Genomic DNA, 21,286 nt, shown 5'->3' on the forward strand with positions numbered 1-21,286 from the left:
TCTCACTTTGTTGCGTTGCGGTTCGTGTTTTCTTCAAGACTCACTTAATGAGCATGCCTCGGGGGACCCAACATGGAACACCGATCAGGCCTTAAACCTCAGCTTTCCAGCACCTACCGCAACTCACTGTCGCTGCTGTAATCCACTCGAGCACTCGTGCAGAGCTTCACGACTGCCAGAACATTCTCTTCCTCTCTTTTTCTACTGTGCTTCCAGCCCCTCTTTTTATACTCTTTTTTTTTGTCCGGGCATGTGCTTCAATGACGGCATTTCTTCCCCCTAGCAATGAGTCAAAATCTTTTTGGTTCCTGGTTTGTTGACAGAAACATAACTGTAGCGAGCGCAGGCCTGATTGCAATATAATAGTAGAGAACAGGAAAGGTGATGAACAAAGAAAAGGTGATGTCATGTGAAGCGTGATTGGCAGAAGATGATGTCAGGTGAAACATGATTGGTTAACACTGTGATAACAACTTGAGTTGTGTGTTTGTTGGGCATTTTCAGATGAACTCTTGAGTGTCTCACTTCTATTTGTTCGAACAAATAAAAGATTGAACTTCTGGAAACCTGGCTCCTTGGTCTACGTGATTTCTTCTACATTAAGGTGATCAACTTGCCACAACATAGTTTGGCCCAAAGCACATCTGGGTCTTCAGCTCACATCTGATCCACACACTGATGTTTGATTGTGTGTAGAATAATGAATGTGGCCCAGAGATTATTGAATGAAGGACTGCGGCCCAGATGTGGCCCACACTGGGTTAATTAAAAGGATAAACCAAACTGTAAAAAAAGACTTGTTCATTCAACTTGACTCAGTCAAAGCATCAAGATGACTCTTTACACATTATTTAAATGAGTAACAGAGTAATTTAACACTGCTCAGTGTGCATAAGGGGGCACACTACAGAGTGTATACATTGTTTGAGTGAATGAGATAATGAAGTGATGTCTGAATCATTAATGATGAAAATGTGCTGTTATACTCAATTCTGATTGGCTAGAATGTGTGTATTGAAAGCCTGCAAAAAAACCCAGATGTCTGAGTTTGGTTGATGATTGTCACCAGTTTTGAGGTTTGTATGAAGATTATTGATGTCTAATTTTACCAGCAGATTACATTTACATTTATTCATTTGGCAGATGCTTTTATCCAAAACGACTTACAAGTAGTTTTATACAGTGTCACATTACTGCAGAGCAATCAGGGGTAAGGTGTCTTGCTCAAGGGCCCTTCAGTCATGACCTGCTGACACTGAGATTAGAACCAGCAACCTTCTGATCACAAGCCTAATTGAATATGAACCCTAAGAATAAGCAAAGCAAGTCAAATGTTGGTTTAAATGTAGAGTTCATGTATTTGCACAGCAGAATAATTAATTACCAAAATGTATGTTAAAAATAGTCTTGAAATAGAATCGTTTCTCCCAGAAACAGAATCTGATTGTAAAGTGTCTATAAGATTCCCACCCCTGCTGCTCTATTATATCTTATCTTTTAACATTAATTATAGCCATTCAACATTTACATCCAACAATGGTGACAATCAACTGAACCGCTTTGTGCTGCAATGCATGCTGGGTGAATAGTACAAAACTCATTCATTGATTGTTTGTCACCACTGATTAGGTTTATATATAGAGTGTGTCTTAATAGTGAAAGTGAAAGTGTGAAAGTGAAAGTGACCTATTTGTCAGTTATGGAGAACCATACCTGAAATTTGCCCTCTGCATTTAACCCATCCAGAGAGTAGTGAACACACGCACAGCAAGTGGTGAACACACATACACCCGGAGCAGTGGGCAGCTATCACTGCAGCGCCCGGGGAGCAAGTAGGGGTAAGGTGCCTTGCTCAAGGGCACCTCAGTCGTTACCTGCCGGCCCTGAGGATCGAACTGGCAACATTCTGGTCACGAGTCCGACTCTCTAACCATTAGGCCACGACTGCCCCAATAGTAAAGAAGATACAGTTTTTCAATGGAGATCTTTCCATTATAACAACTTTGATCACTTTACCAAAATACCTTAAAAGCATAAATGCAGGTGGTTTGATGAAATGTAAATTGTTTGTATTGATTATTAAATAAAACACAAATGTTAACCTATAACTCACCCATGCACATGTTATTGATGCCGATGAGGAGATTTGGGAATGTTGCAGGAAATCCTTCCAAGCAAGAGCAGTTGTAACCTCCTTTTACGTTTGTGCAGTAGGAGTTTGGACCACACACAGATGGAGTTGCCTGACATTCATCCACATCTGGAAGGAGAACGACAAGACACAAAACCATCATGTTATTTAAAAGCAATTCCTCATAAATAATACACAAACAAGTTTACCCCTTTACATCAAGTATTAAAAAAACATCTTTTTTTAAACATAATGAAACATTTACCAGCACATGGGTTTCTGCTACTGATCATTTCAGTCATATTTGTGACAATATATCCACCCAAACAAGAGCATGAGATGCTTCCGTTGACGTTGTGACAGTATGTGTTTGGCCCACACTTGGTGCCACATTCATCAGTCACTGAAATTATAAAATCGATAAAAATAAAGCATCTGCACACTTAAAATGTTACTTTTAAATAATCGAATAATGTTAGCTTAAGCGCTGCCTTCTCTGAATGATTTAGCACAAGCTGAAACCAAAACAGTAAATCATACCTCATAAAAAATACTAATATGTACATAGTAAAATGGCCTGTGTTAAATCAACACTGTTTAGAGTTTATATGGTCCCACTCTACAGGGTGTTAAAGTAACACTGGTATAGTGTTAAATATAATGAGGTAACTAAGTGATTATTTAAGAGATGATTAAGCATTAAAGACAAACACTGACCACCATAATGGTGACATCCTATTTTGACCAATAAAATATCAACATCTAAACCTTTGACTGAAAACCATTGGTTAGTAAGTTAAGCTGTTAGGCCTAATCATGTTTGTTGTTTACTCAGATCTTGAGAAATGTGATGCCTTCTTTTATCTTCTGTTGATTTCATCTACTGTTGATGTCAGATGTGGTTCTGGTGTTTCTCGTTTTCTTCAGTGATTCTGCTTGTTAACAGCAGGTGTTCATCGTTATTGCTTAATTATCTCATTGTCTTCAACACTACACCAGTGTTACTTTAACACTCTATAGAGTGGAACCATATACACTCTGAGCAGTGTTGATTAACACTGGGCATTTTACTGTGGTTATAAATGCAATTAGCCGCCAATATGTACATTGTCCAATGGATAAAGGTCTCCATTGATTTCTCTATCATTACTTATACTCAGGGTTAATGACCTCTGCTTTAAAGGCAAATGGTTACCTGGAGGTGGTTACATTTAGCCATTTAACAGACGCTTTTATCCAAAGTGATTTACATTATGCTTTTTTACTATAGGCGTATGAATAAGAAAAAAAAATTAACAGAGGCACAGACATTTTATAACACACATTATGTAATTACCTGCACAATATGCCAAATGGCAGATAATTGGGATTTTGACCTCATATATGTAATATTGTCCTGGACATGCTTTTACATTAATAGGAGTGGATTTAAAATAGCAGCAGTTATTGTCCCAGCTACCACAGACATCTCGGGTGACCACGCCATCCTCAATTCTAGGATGTTGACCGTTAAGCCACAGAGGGGCATGAGTGCCACAACTGAACTCTTTAATACATGTGTCTGGCATCTGAGCACTTTGGTCATTAAGGAAGAGACGATACCATCCAACCCATTGGACGTTACGATCACACGGGACTACTGAGGAAGATACTCTATTGCTTGTGGACCTCCAAGCATTATCCAGCACAGTGTAAGTATCGCAGGGGTCAAGGCCAAGAGTCTCTGCTGATATGACATAAAAATAAGATTTGTGAATTGCAGAATAAATTATCAAATATTAGCATTCATATTACCTATACATTTGTAGGCTGAAATGTAACTTGAAGAGATGTTTAGCAGAGGTGGAAGTCAAATCAAGTTAGTGGTTTACCTCAGGGGTTCTCAATCCTGATCCTCGGGCTATCTGGATATGGGAGTACGTGTCTTTCAGATCCAGGGAAAAGAACCAGTCCCTTGGGCTGACTTGCGAGAGGATCTGTTTCAGAGTGATCATTCTGAAACGGCATTTCACGAGGGCACGGTTCGGAAGTCTGAAGCATTCGGCAGAAAACGTGGGGTACTGCGCACAAACTGAAGTGTATAGCCTCTCGCTATGATTCCCAGAACCCAATCCTATACCCAGGGGATGGCCTGCCAGGTTTCTGCCTGTGTGGTAAGGGGTTGAATGTTTTGCGGGGGCAAACCACCTGGGGGGGTTTTGATGCCCGCGGTTAGAGGAAGATTGCTTTTTCTGACAATTATATATATTTCTTATAATTTAAAAAACAGCTAAAACAGCGGTTTGCAGAGCGGGCGCAACATTTACAACAGGACATAAATACACAGTTTCGCTGTCACCTGGAACAGAACGGGGTGCTTGGGTGCTGGAAAGAGCTTGCTTGCAGGGAGGTCCAGCCACAGTGAGACCTGGGTCCTTTCTCTTCCTCAACTGAGTCTCATGGCGGTGCCACACACCTGGCTTGGTCTCGCTGGGGAAAGCAAGTGGGTGGGGTCACAAGAGGAGCAGAAAGCTCCTCCGGATCTGAAGCCGCTAATGACATGCTGTCGTCTTACCCAAATTCGCTTCCGCCAAACGAGACCATACCACTAACTGAGGCCAAGGGACACTGGTCAGGCTGAGAGAAACAAACCGGCAAGTCCTCTCTCCGTGGAGAAGGCAAGGCCCGCAGAGACAGCATGAGCCCAATTAGAGCATTGCGTCTCTTTGAGTTATAAGTACGGCACAGCATTTTACAACACCGCAGCAAATTTGCTCTCTGCCTTTGGTTTAATGTTTCACTTTTCACAAACCAGTGGCCGTGCAGTAATCAGTGCGTTATTAGGAAACGTCTCGGTTACGTATGTAACCTCTGTTCCCTGATGGAGGGAACGAGACGTTGTGTCGAACCGACAGATGGGGTTCGCCCCTGAGAACCTATCATCTTCTGACTATTTTGAAAAGGCCAATGAAATTGGCGAATTAAATTTGCATGCCGGGCCCCGCCCCCGGATACCCGGGTATGAAAGGGGAGCTGGCATGCTCATTCATTCACCTTTCGTGCTGAGGAGCCTGAGAGCATCTCACGACTGCTGCAGCGGACGGCTAGTGTTGTGGCATGAAGGACACACACCCTCCATCAGGGAACAGAGGTTACATACTTAACCGAGACGTTCCCTTTCTGTCGGTCTCTCGATGTTGTGTCCAACCGACAGATGGGGTTCCTGTGGAAAATGCCACAGCACTAAGCCGCCAGATGGCGCCAGATGGCTGTGGCATTTTCAATAGGAACCCCATCAGGTCGATCTCTAGCGAAGCGACGTTGACCGGCCTGGGCGAGCCAGACGTGAGCGCTATCGCGAAATTTGTAACCTTCCAGTGGGCAGGCATTGAGGGAACAGCGCTTACCCAGTAGCCCTATGGAACCGGACGGCTTATCGCTTTAGAGAAACAAGGCCTCCGTCTGTGGTGGCCGAGGGCAACACAGACGGAGGCCTTGTTTCTCTAAAGTGAGAAGCCGTCCGGTTCCATAGGGCTACTGGGTAAGCGCTGTTCCCTCAATGTGGATGTACGCTACGGAGACCACTTCCCACCATAGGGGGGAATACAGTGGAGACAGCAACATGGTCTCACCAAATAGGGGAGGACTCATGGGAGGTATGTGCGGAATGCCGCAAGGTGGATGTCCACCTGGGGGAGGTCATGGGTTGCCACGAGGGGAACCATCTCATGACGACATCTCAGACGGAACCACCCTAGTGGGGGGTTACTACGTGTGGGGCACTAGGTCCGGTTCGAGCTATATGTAATAACTCAGCTTGATACCCCGCCATAGGCGGCAGGGCTGCTCTGCCGAGCCCGCTGCCCTGGACGGACTGCTTATTCCCCACGGAGGTTGCAAGCCTCTGCGAGGTATAGTGTAGCCCAACCCGCAACTCTACAGATGTCTGCCAGAGAGGCGCACTGAGCCGGTGCCCACGAGGAGGCCACATCCCGAACGGAGTGTATAGTCACTCCAATGGGCACGGGCCTAGGATCGGCACGCCGAAGTGACGCCATCTACGATCCAGCGCGAGAACTCTCCTCGGAGACAGCACTCCTGTTGCTGACCTCCATAGCAGACAAAGAGCTGCTCAGGGCCTTGAAGCCCTCCGTTTGGTTCGAGTAGAGGCGCAATGCGCTTACTGGCAGCCCGGAGGAGGTCTGGCGAACTGGATCGAATGCCGAGACGGCCCGTACTCCCAGCCACTGTGATGGTTTGAAATGGTAACCAAGTACCCAGGGACCTCACAGGGTGGGCTACGATCTGCTTCATCAACCCTGCGGGGGTTGGTTCAATGACCCAAGTACAGGTTGGGTCTTTCTCCCGGTGTGGGAATGCTTGCAGGTGCCTCACCCTCTGGATGGACTCGAGCCCCAGCAGGAGAGCCATCCCTCCTCGCAGAACGAGGAAGGGGGCTCTCCGCAGGGCCCGAAAAAAGGGGACCCGAAGGTCCACCTTAAGGCCCCAAGAGGGTACGAGCCCCTCAAGCCCTAGAGGAACCTAATAATCAGGTGATGCTGCCCCAGAGGCTCACCAGCAACTGGTTCGTGATAACCGCGACAGCGGGTACCCTCGCTCCAATGTGGAAGGGGGAGATTACTCCCCAGCCTCTCCTGCAATAGGACAGCACGTTCCTGAGCGAGCAGTTCCGTGGGTCTTCTCCTCGAGAAGAGCACCAGGACGAGAAGGGGCGCCACTTAAAGGCATCCAGCCTTGTGGACATGGCCCTTGCCTGAGTGATAGTCTCCACCACTGTGGGGGGTAGATCATCCAGGAACTCCTCGTCCCATCCAGGAGCCAGACCCAAAGGTCCGGCTCGAATGCCACAACGTGCCCGTCCCCTGCGAGTAGGGCCCTTCGCCAGGGGATTTGGCCAGGGGGAGTTGTCGTCAGGAGTATTAGCTCCGAGGACCAAGTGTAGTTGGGCCCGTAAGACGCAACTAGCAGCACTTTATACTCCCTTCCCAGACCTTGCACAGGACCTGCGCAATGAGGCTCACTGGGGAGAAGGCGTACTTCTGCTTGTCCCGCGGCCAGCTGTGCGCTAGGGCCTCCGTGTCGAGGGGGGGCCTCGTCCAGGGAGTGCCCAGCGGTACTGGGGGGTGTTCAGGGAGGCAACATGTCCCCCTGTGCCCGCCCAAACCACACCCAAGCCAGCCCGCAGGGGTGGAGTCGTCACTTCCCACGAGGTGTCAACTGACGAGAGAGCGCTTGTCCCGCGGGGATGGTCGGACTGGGCCAGTATGCTGACTCTGCACGAGAGGCCGGAGCTAGCAACTTCAGGCAGTACTATGCAAACGCAGGCGGGGGCCCGTCCAGCGACCCGACACTGCCCCTCCAGGAGCGACGTCTGACAGACACCAGGATGCGCTTTTGCGCCTCCTGAACGGCACCCTTGCAAGGTGCTGCTCAAGGTATGCAGCGACCCCTGGTTTTGGGGATGATGAAGTGTGGCTGTAGGAGCCGCTGGACATCTCGGCCGAGTGGACGGTTCGATCGCCTTCGCCAGAGGGGTGGCAGCCCCGGCCTGGAGCATGGGAACATGCTGAGGTTAGAGGATGCCTGAAGCCCGGAGGATGTCTGGCGAACTGGATCGAATGCCGAGACGGCCCGCACTCCCAGCCACTGTGATGGTTTGAAATGGTAACCAAGTACCCAGGGACCTCACAGGGTGGGCTACGATCTGCTTCATCAACCCTGCGGGGGTTGGTTCAATGACTAGCAGTGCTGAGAGATACCTCCTTGTGAGAAGGCGTGCACTAGGCCCCCGGAGGGGCCCAGAAGGTGTTGGGACGCGGCAGGGACCGCCCCAGTCCGACCATCCAGCCACAAAGGCTGGGTCGTGCCCGATGGTTCAATCTCTCTAGGTGGTCCTTCTCTCAACGTCTTCATCCGGGGGGCCACCTGTGGGGGCACCAGAACCGGAATTGACGCCGGAGAAGGCCGGGGCTGCTGGGGGGCAGACCACGTGCGAGACCTCGACGGCCGAAAGACGGCCGGGTCACAGCAGGCCGGTCTGTTTCTACACTGTCAAAGGCTGCTGGGAGCAGTCAGTGCACCGCAACCCGACACTCACGGCGGTCCGAGCGAGCATGGCTGACATCTTTATGTCTGCTCTCACCTGAGCTCGACCTCCCGAGAAAGGGAGCTTCAGGGAATCGCCAGAGTCTGATGCCAGCAGGTCGCACTCCGATGTTGCAAGGGACACTTCATCTCCACGGCTCGTGTTCGAGCGCGTGGCTGAGGAATAAGACAGCTTAGGACCATCTTTGGGGGACTGCTAAACAAGCGAGACCGGCCGGCTTACGGATTAACACTCACGATAATCCCCACATCACCCTCATTGCTCGCCGTCACTGACGGCAGGGCTGTAGCCGCTGCGGTCACAGAACGGGAAGCAGACGAGGTGGTGGCTGGATCTTGACAGAACACAGTCACCGTGACGCAACGTCTGAACAGCCATCCACCCGCAGTGCGGGCAGGACGAATCCACGAGGCTGCCACAGTGGTCGGACCCGTCCTCGATGAGTGTAATGCACCCACGAGATCAGCGGGCAATGCCACGCTGAGGGAATTGCTCTTTTAGAAAAACACCTCTGGAACTGCCAGGACGCCCAGGGGAATCTCCGCTGCACCGCGTCATAGAATTCGACAATTCGTAGAATGTCATCAGATGCGAAGGCTCCGAAGAACAAAAGGTGAATGAATGAGCACACCGGCTCCCCTTTTATACCCGGATATCGGGGGCGGAGCCCGGCATGCAAATTAAATTTGCCAATTTTATTGGCCTTTTCAAAATAGTCAGAAGATGATAGGTTCTCAGGGGCGAAGCCCATCTGTCGGTTCGACACAACGTCGAGAGACCGACAGAAAGGGAACCTTTAGTCATCTGCGAAAAAGGAGTTTTCCCCAAAATGTCCAGCTACACAGTACAAGAGATGTATGGATAGGAACGTCTCGGGTTACTTGCTGTAACCCTGTTCCCTGAAAAAGCGGGAACGAGATGCTGCGTTTCAAACGCTATGGGAGAACGTCTTTGTTCGACCGGTTGTGAAGCACGTGTGTCAAACACGCCAAAAATTATTTTGGCTTTAAATAACCTCGGCAGGTAATTTGGTTAATTTCACCAACACCTGCAGGTTATAAATACGCATGGCGCGAACGCGTCTTCAGGTTCCAATTTTGTCTGAAAGGACGTCCGGCACGCCTACAGTGCGGCATTGAGGCGCAGCATCTCGTTCCCGCTTTTTCAGGGAACATGGTTACAGCAAGTAACCCGAGACGTTCCCTATCAAAAGCTACACTAGATGCTGCGTTTCAAACGCTATGGGAACGAGAATACCAACGCCGCCGCACTGGAGGTGTCTGGACCCCCCAAGGTTGTGTGGTATGTGTGCACAAGCCAAGAGAAGGCATCAGACGTGACTCTGGGATGTAGACTCCAGGACTTGTGAGCCTGGAGTAGCATGGACATCCAGACTATAAAATCTGACAAATGTGTGCGGAGAGGACCAGCCCGCCGCATCACACACTTGCTGCAAGGGGACACCTCTTGCTAAGGCCATAGAAGATGAAACCCCCCTTGTTGAATGGGCTCTGATACCCAGAGGTGAAGTTTGGCCTCGCGCCTCATAGGCCAGAGCAATAGCATCCCTTACCCAATGTGACATTGTTTGCCTGGTGGCAGCCGCCCCTTTGTTGCGGCTCCCATAACATATGAAAAGCTGCTCCGATTTACGCCACTGGCTAGTGCGGTGGATGTAATTCTGAAGAGCACGTACTGGACACAGTAGGTGTAATCGTTTCTGCTCCGACGTCGTGAACGGCGGAGGACAGAAGGCCTCAAGAACAACCGGATGCACGGTGGAGAACGGAACTTTAGGCAGATAACTCGGGTGAGGATGCAGAATAGCTTTGACCATCCCAGGGGCAAATATTAAGCAGGACGGTGAGGTCGAGAGCGCCTGCAAATCTCCAATTCTCTTAAGAGAGGTGATTGCCATTAGAAAAACCATCTTAAAGGTCAGAAGCCTAATAGGTGCTGACTCCATAGGTTCAAAAGGGGCGCTAACCAGACCCTCGAGCACTATTGCTAAGTCCCATGATGGAACAGTCCGTCTAGAAGGAGGCATTAGCCGCCTCGCTCCACGAATAAAGCGGGCGACTAAAGGGTGTTTTCCCACAGAAACCCCATCAATCGGGGCATGGCAAGCCGAAATAGCGGCCACATAAACCCTGAGAGTACCGGGGCTTGTCCCTGCGGACAGTTTCTCTTGCAGAAACTCCAGCACTGAAACAATCTGGCAGTGAATTGGGTCTGTATGGTGTACCATGCACCATCTTTCAAAAACGCTCCATCTAAGGGCGTAGCTCCTTCTAGTGGAGGGAGCCCTAGCACTTAAAATAGTCTCTATTACATCAGGCGGAAGCCCTGAACCTCTCAGCTGGTGCCCTACAGGGGCCAGACATGGAGGTTCCACAGCTCGGGATGGGGATGAAACACCGTCCCTTGTGCCTGAGACAAAAGATCTCTCCTGACTGGGATCGCCCATGGCGTGTCGTCGAGGAGGGATATTAGGTCCGAAAACCAAATTCTGGTTGGCCAACGGGGAGCTATCAATAAGAGGCGACACCCCTGTTGACGGACCTTCGCTAGGACTCCCGGGAGCAGAGCTATCGGAGGATATGCGTAAAGACGCAGTCTGGGCCACGTGTGGGCCATCGCGTCCAGACCCAGGGGAGCTGGATGACTCAGAGAGAAGAAGAGGGGACATTGTGCTGTCTCCTGTGTAGCAAAGAGGTCCACCTCTGCTTCGTAAAATCTTTCCCAGATTTGTCTCACTATCTCGGGGTGAAGTTTCCATTCCCCGTTCGTCACAGCTTGTCTGGACAGAAAGTCTGCTCCCACATTCATATGCCCCGGGATGTGAATCGCTCTGAGGGACAGGAATTTGCCCTCTGCCCAGGGCAGGATCTGCTGGGCCAATTTGTTCAGGTGGCGCGACCGCAGCCCACCCTGGTGATTTATGTACGAGACTACTGAAGTGTTGTCCACCCGCACTAGGACATGGTAGCCTCGTAACTGCCGGAGGAAGTATTTCAGGGCCAGAAATACAGCCATCATTTCTAGGCAATTTATGTGCCAATCGAGAAGATGACCTCTCCAGATCCCTTGGGCTGGACGGCCATCTAAAACCGCACCCCAACCCGTGAGGGAAGCGTCTGTCGTTAACATCCTGCGACGACAACACGGACCGAGAGTGGGACCTAGAGTCAGAAACCGAGGTCTGAACCACATAGAAAGGGTGCGAAGCCCCTGGCGCGTCACCCTTATTTGCCTCTGGGGGTTGGCCCTTGGATGAAACCCCCTGGCTCTGAGCCACAACTGAAACGGTCTCATATGCAGGAGGCCCAGAGGTATTACTGTGGAAGCCGCCGCCATGAGACCTAGAACTCTTTGAAAGTGATGATTTGTCACTCTCTGGCCTAACCTGATGCTCCTCAGGGTGTTCTGAATGGATTCGACACGTGCAGGTGACAGTTGTGCCTGCATTGCAATCGAGTCCCATATAACCCCCAGATACGTTGTATTCTGTGTAGGGGAAAGAACGCTCTTCTTGACGTTGAGTCTTAACCCGAGAGTCTCGAGATGAACTAGGACGACATCCCGATGTCGAAGCGCTAGCTCCCGAGACTGAGCTAAAACCAGCCAGTCGTCTATGTAATTCAAAATGCGGATGCCCTGGAGTCGCAGAGGAGCCAGAGCTGCATCCATGCACTTTGTGTATGTGCGGGGTGACAAGGCTAGGCCGAATGGAAGAACCCGATACTGGTAAGCTTCGCCCCCGAAAGCGAACCTCAGGAATTTCCTGTGTTGTGGCAAGATCTCTATGTGAAAGTATGCGTCTTTGAGATCGATCGTCACGAACCAGTCGTGACACTGAATTTGAGACACAATCATCTTGATTGTCAACATTTTGAACTTGTGTGTCTTTAGGTAGCGGTTCATTCCGCGAAGATCTAGAATTGGACGCAACCCCCCATCCTTCTTGGGAACTAGAAAATACCGGCTGTAATAGCCTGACATTCTGTCTGATAGGGGAACACGTTCTATGGCCCCTTTGTACAGCAGAGCTTGTAACTCTTGTGTCAACAGATGTGCTCGCTCCGGTTGGACGGAAGTGGAGACCACTCCGTTGAAACGCGGAGGACGATATGCAAATTGAATTCTGTAGCCTTTGGCAATAGTTCTTTCCACCCATGGAGAGATACCTGGCAGTAGTTTCCACGCTGCCAGCTTCTCTGAAAGGGGTATAAGTGTTGACACTTCCTCTAGTTGGGGGGATGCCAGACGTTCGGCGTCCTGAATCATGGCAGGAGACGACCGAACATTTAGCATTTTTGAGACCGCCAATCCCTGAAATGTCGGTGGCGGCGGAGATTGCAAAGCGGCCCTGTGAGGATGCCGAAGAGGAGCCTCTAATTTCTCTTGGAATTGTAAGCACCCCTCCCTGGGGGGGCACACCCCCACAGTCCCGGGCACACTCATCTCAGGACCTCTTCTTCTTAGAGGAGATGGACTGCCTCAGGTCCGGCCTCCCCGAGGTGGCCTGAGGGGCACGGTGGGCCGCTCCCCTGCCTCTTTGAGGGGGGGCGCGACTCGCCACACTCTGCCTGACGATATCACGTCTCAGGTAGACCGGACCCACCCGAGACTGTGTGCCTGGCCGGGACTGGGGAACTGGTCCAGAGTGGGTGGCCGACACTCCAGACGCTTGAGCACGACGGGGGAGATACCTCACGAAAGCCTCCTCGTGGCGTCTCGACTCCCGGAACCTGGTGACTACGGTATTAACTGCATCACCAAACAGTCCAGAAGGCGAGATCGGGGCATCAAGGAGGAACGCACGGTCCCGGTCCCTGATGCCCGTGAGGTTCAACCACAGGTGTCTCTCCGTGGTTACCAACGCAGCCATAGAACGGCCGATGGCACGGGCCGTCTGCTTGGTCGCATGGAGAGACAAATCTGTGGCCCGGCGTAGTTCTGAGAACGCCGTTTCATCTATCACCCCGTCAGTGCTCACGTCATGCAGCAGGTCAGCCTGATATGCCTGCAGAACCGCCATGGTGTGCAGGGCAGCACCAGCCTGACCGGCTGCCTGAAAAGCCTTCCCCACTAGCGCAGATTTAACCCTGCAAGGCTTGGTAGGGAGAGAAGGCTTTTTCAATGATGATGATGTCCCAGGGGAGAGATAACTTGCCAGTGTCTCTTCCACACGGGGCACCATCGTGTACCCTCGTGGTCTCGCGCCGACAATAGTCGAATAAATCGACGTTGACGGCACGAAAACACGGGAGGAATCTCGGCGTGGAGATCCTCAAAAAATGGGAGAGCCCGACTTTTGGGCTCCTCCCCTTGGCCACCCGACAGATATCTGTCGTCTAACTTTGAGTGTTTGGGGATCTCTTGTTCCTGCGGCCAGTCGAGCTTTAGACGGTCGACTGCATTTGTCACCGCCCCGAGCAGCTCATCTAACGCTTTTGCGTCGCGAGAGGAACGCCCCGAGGCGGCGCTCTCCAAGCCCGCAGAAACAAGAGATGCCTCGTCCTCCGCCCGATCCGAAGAAGTGCCGAGGCACGCTTCGGAAGCGGACGCGAGGATGTCGCGGCTCGGCGAGTGCACGGGAGAAACGGCTTCCGTCTCCCGTGCCTCGGCTAGATTGAACCGCGAACCCCAGCTCGGGGGAGAGACGGCTCGATCGCTCTTAAAGAATGAGCGCCGAGCACGGAGAACCTGGATGTCGAACACATCACAGAGTTCGCACAGTCCCTCCAGTCCCATGGTGGCATGATCAACCCCCAAACACTCAAAACAGAATTCATGTCTATCCAGTTCGTCCAGCTGCCTCTGACACGGAGGCACACATTTCCGTTCTGGACTAGACATGATCCTTTATTTTAATTCTTAACTTAAAGAAAACTTTGCTTTAGCTTTCGCTTTGCTTTTACTTAAGTTTCGCTTTTCTTTCACTTAAGTTTCGCTTTGCTTTCACTTTAGTTTCGTTTTGCTCTCACACGCACACATGCATACAATGCGGTCCTTGAAGACAAAAGAACCTGAAGACGCGTTCGCGCCACGCGTATTTATAACCTGCAGGTGTTGGTGTAATTAACCAAATTACCTGCCGAGGTTATTTAAAGCCAAAATAATTTTTGGCGTGTTTGACACACGTGCTTCACAACCTGTCGAACAAAGACGTTCTCCCATAGCGTTTGAAACGCAGCATCAAGTGTAGCTTTTGATAGGGAACACTGATTACAACAATGATGGTTTGTTAAAATTTAAAAAATACAATCAACATTCAGTTGAGGTGCAAAAGTGATATTGATTTAACTCCATTAACATTGAACAATAAAGTGGTTTCACCTACTTTTTGCTAGTAACTAGCAGATGAGTTGAATCAGGGGTTCTATATAGGGAGACATATAACATTCTGACAGGGGGTTCCCGAGGATCAGGATTGAGAACCCCTGATATAAATCACAGACTTGATTTTACTTGAGATTTGACTTGCTCCCACTTCTGGTGTTTAGAGACAAAACTACAGACACAATTATTTTTTATGGGATTTTTTCCCATTATTAAATGTAATGACATTTTAATTTCAGACCTGCACTTCTTTGTAACATGTGATGGTGGCTCATCTATCCACACTGTTAGCCCTTACCTGCCATTTATAATGCATTTCAAATATATCGGCAAAACTTTCCAGCTAGTTACTGTAGGTCACACATTTTCAAAAGCTCTTATTGGGGTTTAATGTAAGTCATCATTAGCGTGATCAGTGTTTCTTTAAGTTGGGTTGTTGACTCTTGTTTAATAGAATTAATTCTACCTGAATGTATGGTACATCTGTAAGATATCTCCTAAAGAGCTGACCTTAAAGACCTGAAGCTCAAATGTGACCGCACGGTGTGAAAATTGTCATGGACTATAGATTGAACTACAGTAGCAGTCTGAAACATTAAGACATCAACAATCCACTCCATAATCTCAACAATACTGACAATAATGCTGCAATACATGCCGGGTGCTTAGTACAAAACTATGGTTGTTTGTCACCACTTATGATGTTTCTATTGTCTAATAGTCTCAATAACTTTTTTTACAGGGATCTTTCCATTATAACAACTTTAATAATACAAGTTGCCAGACGTCTATGCGATGTCTTCATTTACATCTACAAGTCACATTTTTGAATGTTTGAGATGTCTGATAATGCAAAAGATAGTCTAGGGTCAAATGTCCAACTAAAACTAACACTGATCATTGCAATGGCGACTGAGTTCGATCCAAATGAAATTCCAATCGGATTGAAAGGTGTTGCGTAGACCCAAAGCAAACCCACAAAAATTGTTTAGTAGAAGGGAAGTGGATTATTTGGTTGCATGTAAATTTATTCACTAATCGCAATAATGGTGGTTTGAAGTAAAAAACTAATTTTATCATTAAGTGATATTAATTCAACGCAATTAATATTGACAAATCAACACATTTTAAGGGAAGTACAGGTATATCAACAATAATTATTTGGTTGCATATTCAAGGGGATGTTCAAATTAAAATAATGTAGGCCTATATATAAAAATAAAGTTTTCAGCACATAATATTATTTGCACCTTTAAAACAAAACCACCCTTGAAATAGAACAGTGTGCAAGCCATCAAGACAAGATATAATGAAAAGGATCAAAAAAGTAAAAAAAGTGTTAAAGTGTGTAACTTTTGAACTTTTTGGCAGTAATAAAATATCCACACACACACTTACCTGAGAAAATCAGCAGAAGGAACAGAATTTCCATCCCTGGTGGATTTAAAGAAGAATATCAATCTGAAACAGAAGGATTCAAACACATTTCAATGAAGTAAATCAGCACGTCAGTTTAGTGATTTAACTCTACAAAGAATCAACGTTTACCTGAAGGAACAGTCTGAAGGTAAGTATGATCTTTCTTTTCTCTACATTCAAGGTTTGGTTTCCTACAGAATACCTTCCTACAATGACTTGTATGCAAAACATGTCTCTCTTCGGGAAAAAGTCACAGAGATTTTCATTCAGATTTTCATTTGTTTCAAATCATGTAAATCAAGGGCTTGTCAACTTCAGTCGTGGAGGGCCGGTGATCTGCATAGTTTAGTTCCAACCCTGATAGCAAGAGAGCAGGTGATAACCACTAAATCAATGTTAAAATCTGATGATTTGTCAACAATGGTAATTACATTGAATCAATATCACATTTACCACCATTATTGTGATCGGTGTTCGCTTAAGTTAGGCTCTTGACCCGCATTAAATGTTTCTACAAGAACACTTATGCATGATAAGAAAAGAGATGTTTTAGAGTTAAGCTGAAGTAGGCTACTTCTTATAATGACTGCCAAACTGAACTGTAGCGTAATGCTAACCAATGTTAAAGCTACTTTTTCATTACTGATTTGAATGGTTTTGGTTCACAAATGCAAAGATCCGGAGACAAAAGAAACATGAAAATATACTGACACACTTAGACATCGACACATACAAACCTCAGCAATGGCGACGATCATCAAACTAATTCAGATAAACAGATCAACTGCAATTAGAATTAGTACTTCCAAAATCATAGTATGCTGAAATGAGTATTCTTAAAGTACTCTTTCTGGTCTACTGTTTCTGGAGAAAATTCAAAGTGCAGATACAGAATCAGGTCATTTCTATTTAATATGTTATTGTATGGAAAATTAATGATCTGAGTAAAATGTGTTATAATGTTAAGACGAATGCTATAAATCTGACTTCTGACAGCTATTAAAGAGTTTAAAGATACTTGTTTCAATTAAATATGATTTTAATAACGTGACTGTGTGATCGTAAGGACCTGCTCGGCACGAATACGGTATGTTCCAGGTATGTCTTCGGGAGGTAATCATCACCTCCCAGAAACGTCCAATGTTACGTCGTCAAGACGAAAATGGGAATCACAAATTTACGTCGCTGGAACGTTATTTGGTATGTCATGGAAACAAATATGGGCTGTGTCCGAAATCTCCTACTTCCATACCATAAAGTAGGCGAAAATGTAGTATGTCACTATGCAAAAAACAGTAGGTGAGAAATACCCGGATGGTCCATAACTTCCGCCGAGATTCGCAAGTGTGGATTGGCTGGACACTTATCTATCCCATGATGCCACGGGAGCTGACCAACGGTCAAATTTCAAAAGTGAATCAAACTAATAGCGGAAAACTTTAAGGCGGACGTGTTTTTTAATGTAAGTGCCAATTAATTAATTTCTGGTGACGAAATTATGTTTTTATCAACACACTTGTAGGTGGTTGTTAATACGTCATACGTCAAAGAGCATACGTGTCACATGACCAAAAATATGGCAGATGAAGTATGTATTCATACTACCACTCATACTGTATAGAACGTACTATTTAAAATGGCCGACTTATTCAATTCAGTACGTACTCTCACAGAATGCGATTTGCAACCTATCTGTGTTACCTGGGTAGTAACGCTTGACAGCATTAATACAATTGAATAAGGGAGGCTTCACAGTAAACATTACATAAGAAATAAAGTAATGAAGCGCTACATTTTGAGTTTTAGTATGTCCCAGTAGTGAAGTGATTTAAACTGACGCTGAGCAAAATTTGGATGCCTCTGCGATTTCTTTAAAGAGAGAAGAAATATGTGACCACTGAAAACTAAGTAACGGTTTTAGAGTGCATAAACAATTGTGTATCACGTGACATTTGACATATACTCAAACCATTTACATCATATGATAGCTCTTCTCATTCTGAACAACTTTGACTCTTGACATGCTTCTGTCGATCAAACGGTTCGTGAGTTATCACTGATAATGTCAAAAACCTACTTTCGCGAACTAGTCCTTGGTTTTTCAACCAATCGGAACCAAACCAATGCAGATGACTTCTGTTGAGTGTGAATGTAAATAATCATTGAAAAAAAGTTGAAATTTATATTCATACACGGTAGGGGGGGCCAAAAACTGAACTGGGCGGAGCCTATCACATTAAAATGGCCATAAATCCAGAACGGATTAACACATCATCATGGGGCTTGGAACATATGTGTAGACCATCACTCTGAGGTCACCTACAAAAGAAAGTGGTGTTTGGACACTAGGTGGCGCTAAAACAGTAAAAAAGGCAAAATTGACGCGTATTTCATTTCTTAAACAATTGTGCATCACGTGACATTTGACATTTACACAAACTAATGATATCATACGATAGTCCTCTACATTCTGAACAACTTGATCCATTGATGTCAATCAAACGGTTCACGAGTTATCGGTGACGATGTTAAAAACGTACTTTTGCTAACTAGTTCTTAGATTTTCAAGCAATTTCAAAATGTCCACCACAGTACAATTCTCTGGACTCTCTAGGTCAATAATGATCAAAAACATGTTGAGTTTTTTTTGTTGTTTGACCATTACAGGGTCCTTTATTATATTAACGTGAAGAATGTACGTTAAAGGTCGCTACTACTTAATAAATAATCCAACTGACTTGCAATTAAGTAGTATAATACATATGAAGAACCCTGAAGGAATGTTTGAGACCGCACACTTCTGAGCTTCGCGTGATTCCCGTCTCATCTACCCAAGAATTGCTGCTTAATCCTGTCATGTTTCTGTGTGTGCAGGACTTTGATCCGTCGTGGGTGTGTTGGGGCGTGACCCCTGAGCCTGTTCAATGATGTCACAGTGCCTTGGATGGCTCAGATGACGAGAAACCCGTTATTACTACTTGCAGTTATATTTTATTTATTTTCTGCAAAAAGAACCCTGGAGCAAAACAAATATACTTTTTTGCGTTTCAAATATATTTTATTATTTAACAATACACTGTTAATATACCAACAAAATATACCACAGTTCTAAATATACTAAAAGTATATAAGCAACATACTTTTACTTCTTTTTTGCTATTAAACAACCTTTAAAAAGTGTAATTTATTATATTTCTAAAAAGAACATTTCATAGAAGGGTTTTAGGGGTATGCGCGCACGCATGCACACACACACACACACACACACACACACACACACAACGGACATCATGGAGAAGCTCATTCAGCATCACACATCTCAAGAGAATATCAGAATCTGTAGACTGAGTGGAATAAGTCGTGGATCTTTCTGTCTGTGGATAATAATTCATCATGAGGATGTTTGTTCGTCCATCACTGCTGTGCCTGGTGCTGTCAGTCTGCACCATCCGACCTGTGCCGGGTTGCAGGTGGATTAAACACAAATTCCAACATCACCACAGAGTATCTTTGGATCTGATTGAAAAGATGGTGAGCCTTCCATTTGTTTACAATAAAGAAAACCTCAATTATTTGTGTTAATGTTTGGAAGTTCCCACATGAAAATGTGACTGCTCAGAAACAGTTTCTCAGGAGATCTGGTCTTAATGTAGTCTCAGATTTGACTGATCAACAGCTACAGGGTAGTAGAGGTCAGTACAAGATGAATGAGTGAATCCTGATCAATTCCTTGGATTGTGGATCCATATTGATCATTTTTGGTCTCCTCAGGGTGAGAAACAGATTCTGTTTGTTATTCAGAGTTTGATGGAGATCACGCCCCTCTTTGAGGACGCAGACTCTGCACCGTGGGATAAAAACACAATGGAGAATTTCTCGAACATCATCCATGAGCAGATTAACGGCCTCCAATTATGCGTGAGTAAAGTGTGTGACTGAGAAATAAATGAGCGAGTCATGAGACATTTTTCACAGTCAAAGTGTGTTCTTTTTATTTGAACCGTAGCAGTCCGTAACAGAAAATCTAGAAAGCAGTACACACATTTGCATATGTATGTACATGAGCAATAATAACATGAAGAACTCGTTGGTTTCTCTTTCTTACTGCAGGGCGCTTTCAAAACGAAGAGGAATAAAAAGCTACATCTATATTTTAGAAGACTGAGGCAAATGACAGAGTTGAAGACGGTAAGAATCATGATTGTCAGTAATAAATGACGAATGTTATCCCAGAGCTGTATGTGAACTCATGTAAATGTGTCACGAAATGGTTTTGACAGAACCCAGATGCAGGCAGACGAAGGTTTAAATATAAATGTTTAATAAATAAAACACCCGCAATGGGGAAAAACAAGCACAAAAAACACTAGCAAACAAAAACTAGAAACAAACACCTTCCACGAGGGGGACAAAAACAAAACAAGAATCTTTAGCAAAGATAAATAATAATTCCACAAACTGTAAACAGGTAATCCAATGACACAAAGTCCAACGAACAGCCAGAGATCACAGAACAATAGACATAAGACATATGATAAAGACATCCAGTGATCACAAACAGAAGACAATGCACCGACACTGAACAGAGGGAAACTAAGACTATATAAAGGGAGACACTAACGAGGAGTGATTACATGGGGAGAGTGGTGACAGCTGATGGGAATAAAACCCTAATTAAAGTGAAACACCAAACAGACGATGGGAATGAAACCCTTAAGAAATTACCAGAGATAGGAGGGTGGGGCTGAGAGACATAACAGGAAGACACGTGGCATCACGTAACAACATAAAGCCACATGTCTCCACACATAACACAACAGAAACCCGAAAGACGTAGCAATGTCATGACTCTGCCCAGGGAGCTTGAAAGCTCGAGACAGGAAGGACAGAGTCCTAACAAAATGATGTTGTTTTTCTCTGTCAGGAGGATGCAGGCTGGGAGATCATCAGACCTCGAGTCATAAGCCTCATGAAACAGCTGGAATTTTTCTCTTTCTACACTCACGTTTAACTGAAGCCTACAAAGAAAAACCTTCAAAAACATTTCTGTCAGTCAGGCTCTTCTGTTTATGTTTTTCATCAAAAATACATATATTTATTGTTTACTTGTGTTTATTGTCCTGTTTGCTAAATTATTTATTTAAATTATTGATTATTAATGTATTTTTATTTATGCCTATTTATTTTTCTTTTATATACAAATGTCTCAAATATGAATATTTTGTCATATGAATAATGGATTTATTAATGCTGGCATTCAATAAAAACATATCTTTTCAATATCT

Source organism: Barbatula barbatula (assembly GCF_947034865.1).
Source record: "Barbatula barbatula genome assembly, chromosome: 4".
In the NCBI taxonomy this organism is placed as follows: domain Eukaryota; kingdom Metazoa; phylum Chordata; class Actinopteri; order Cypriniformes; family Nemacheilidae; genus Barbatula; species Barbatula barbatula.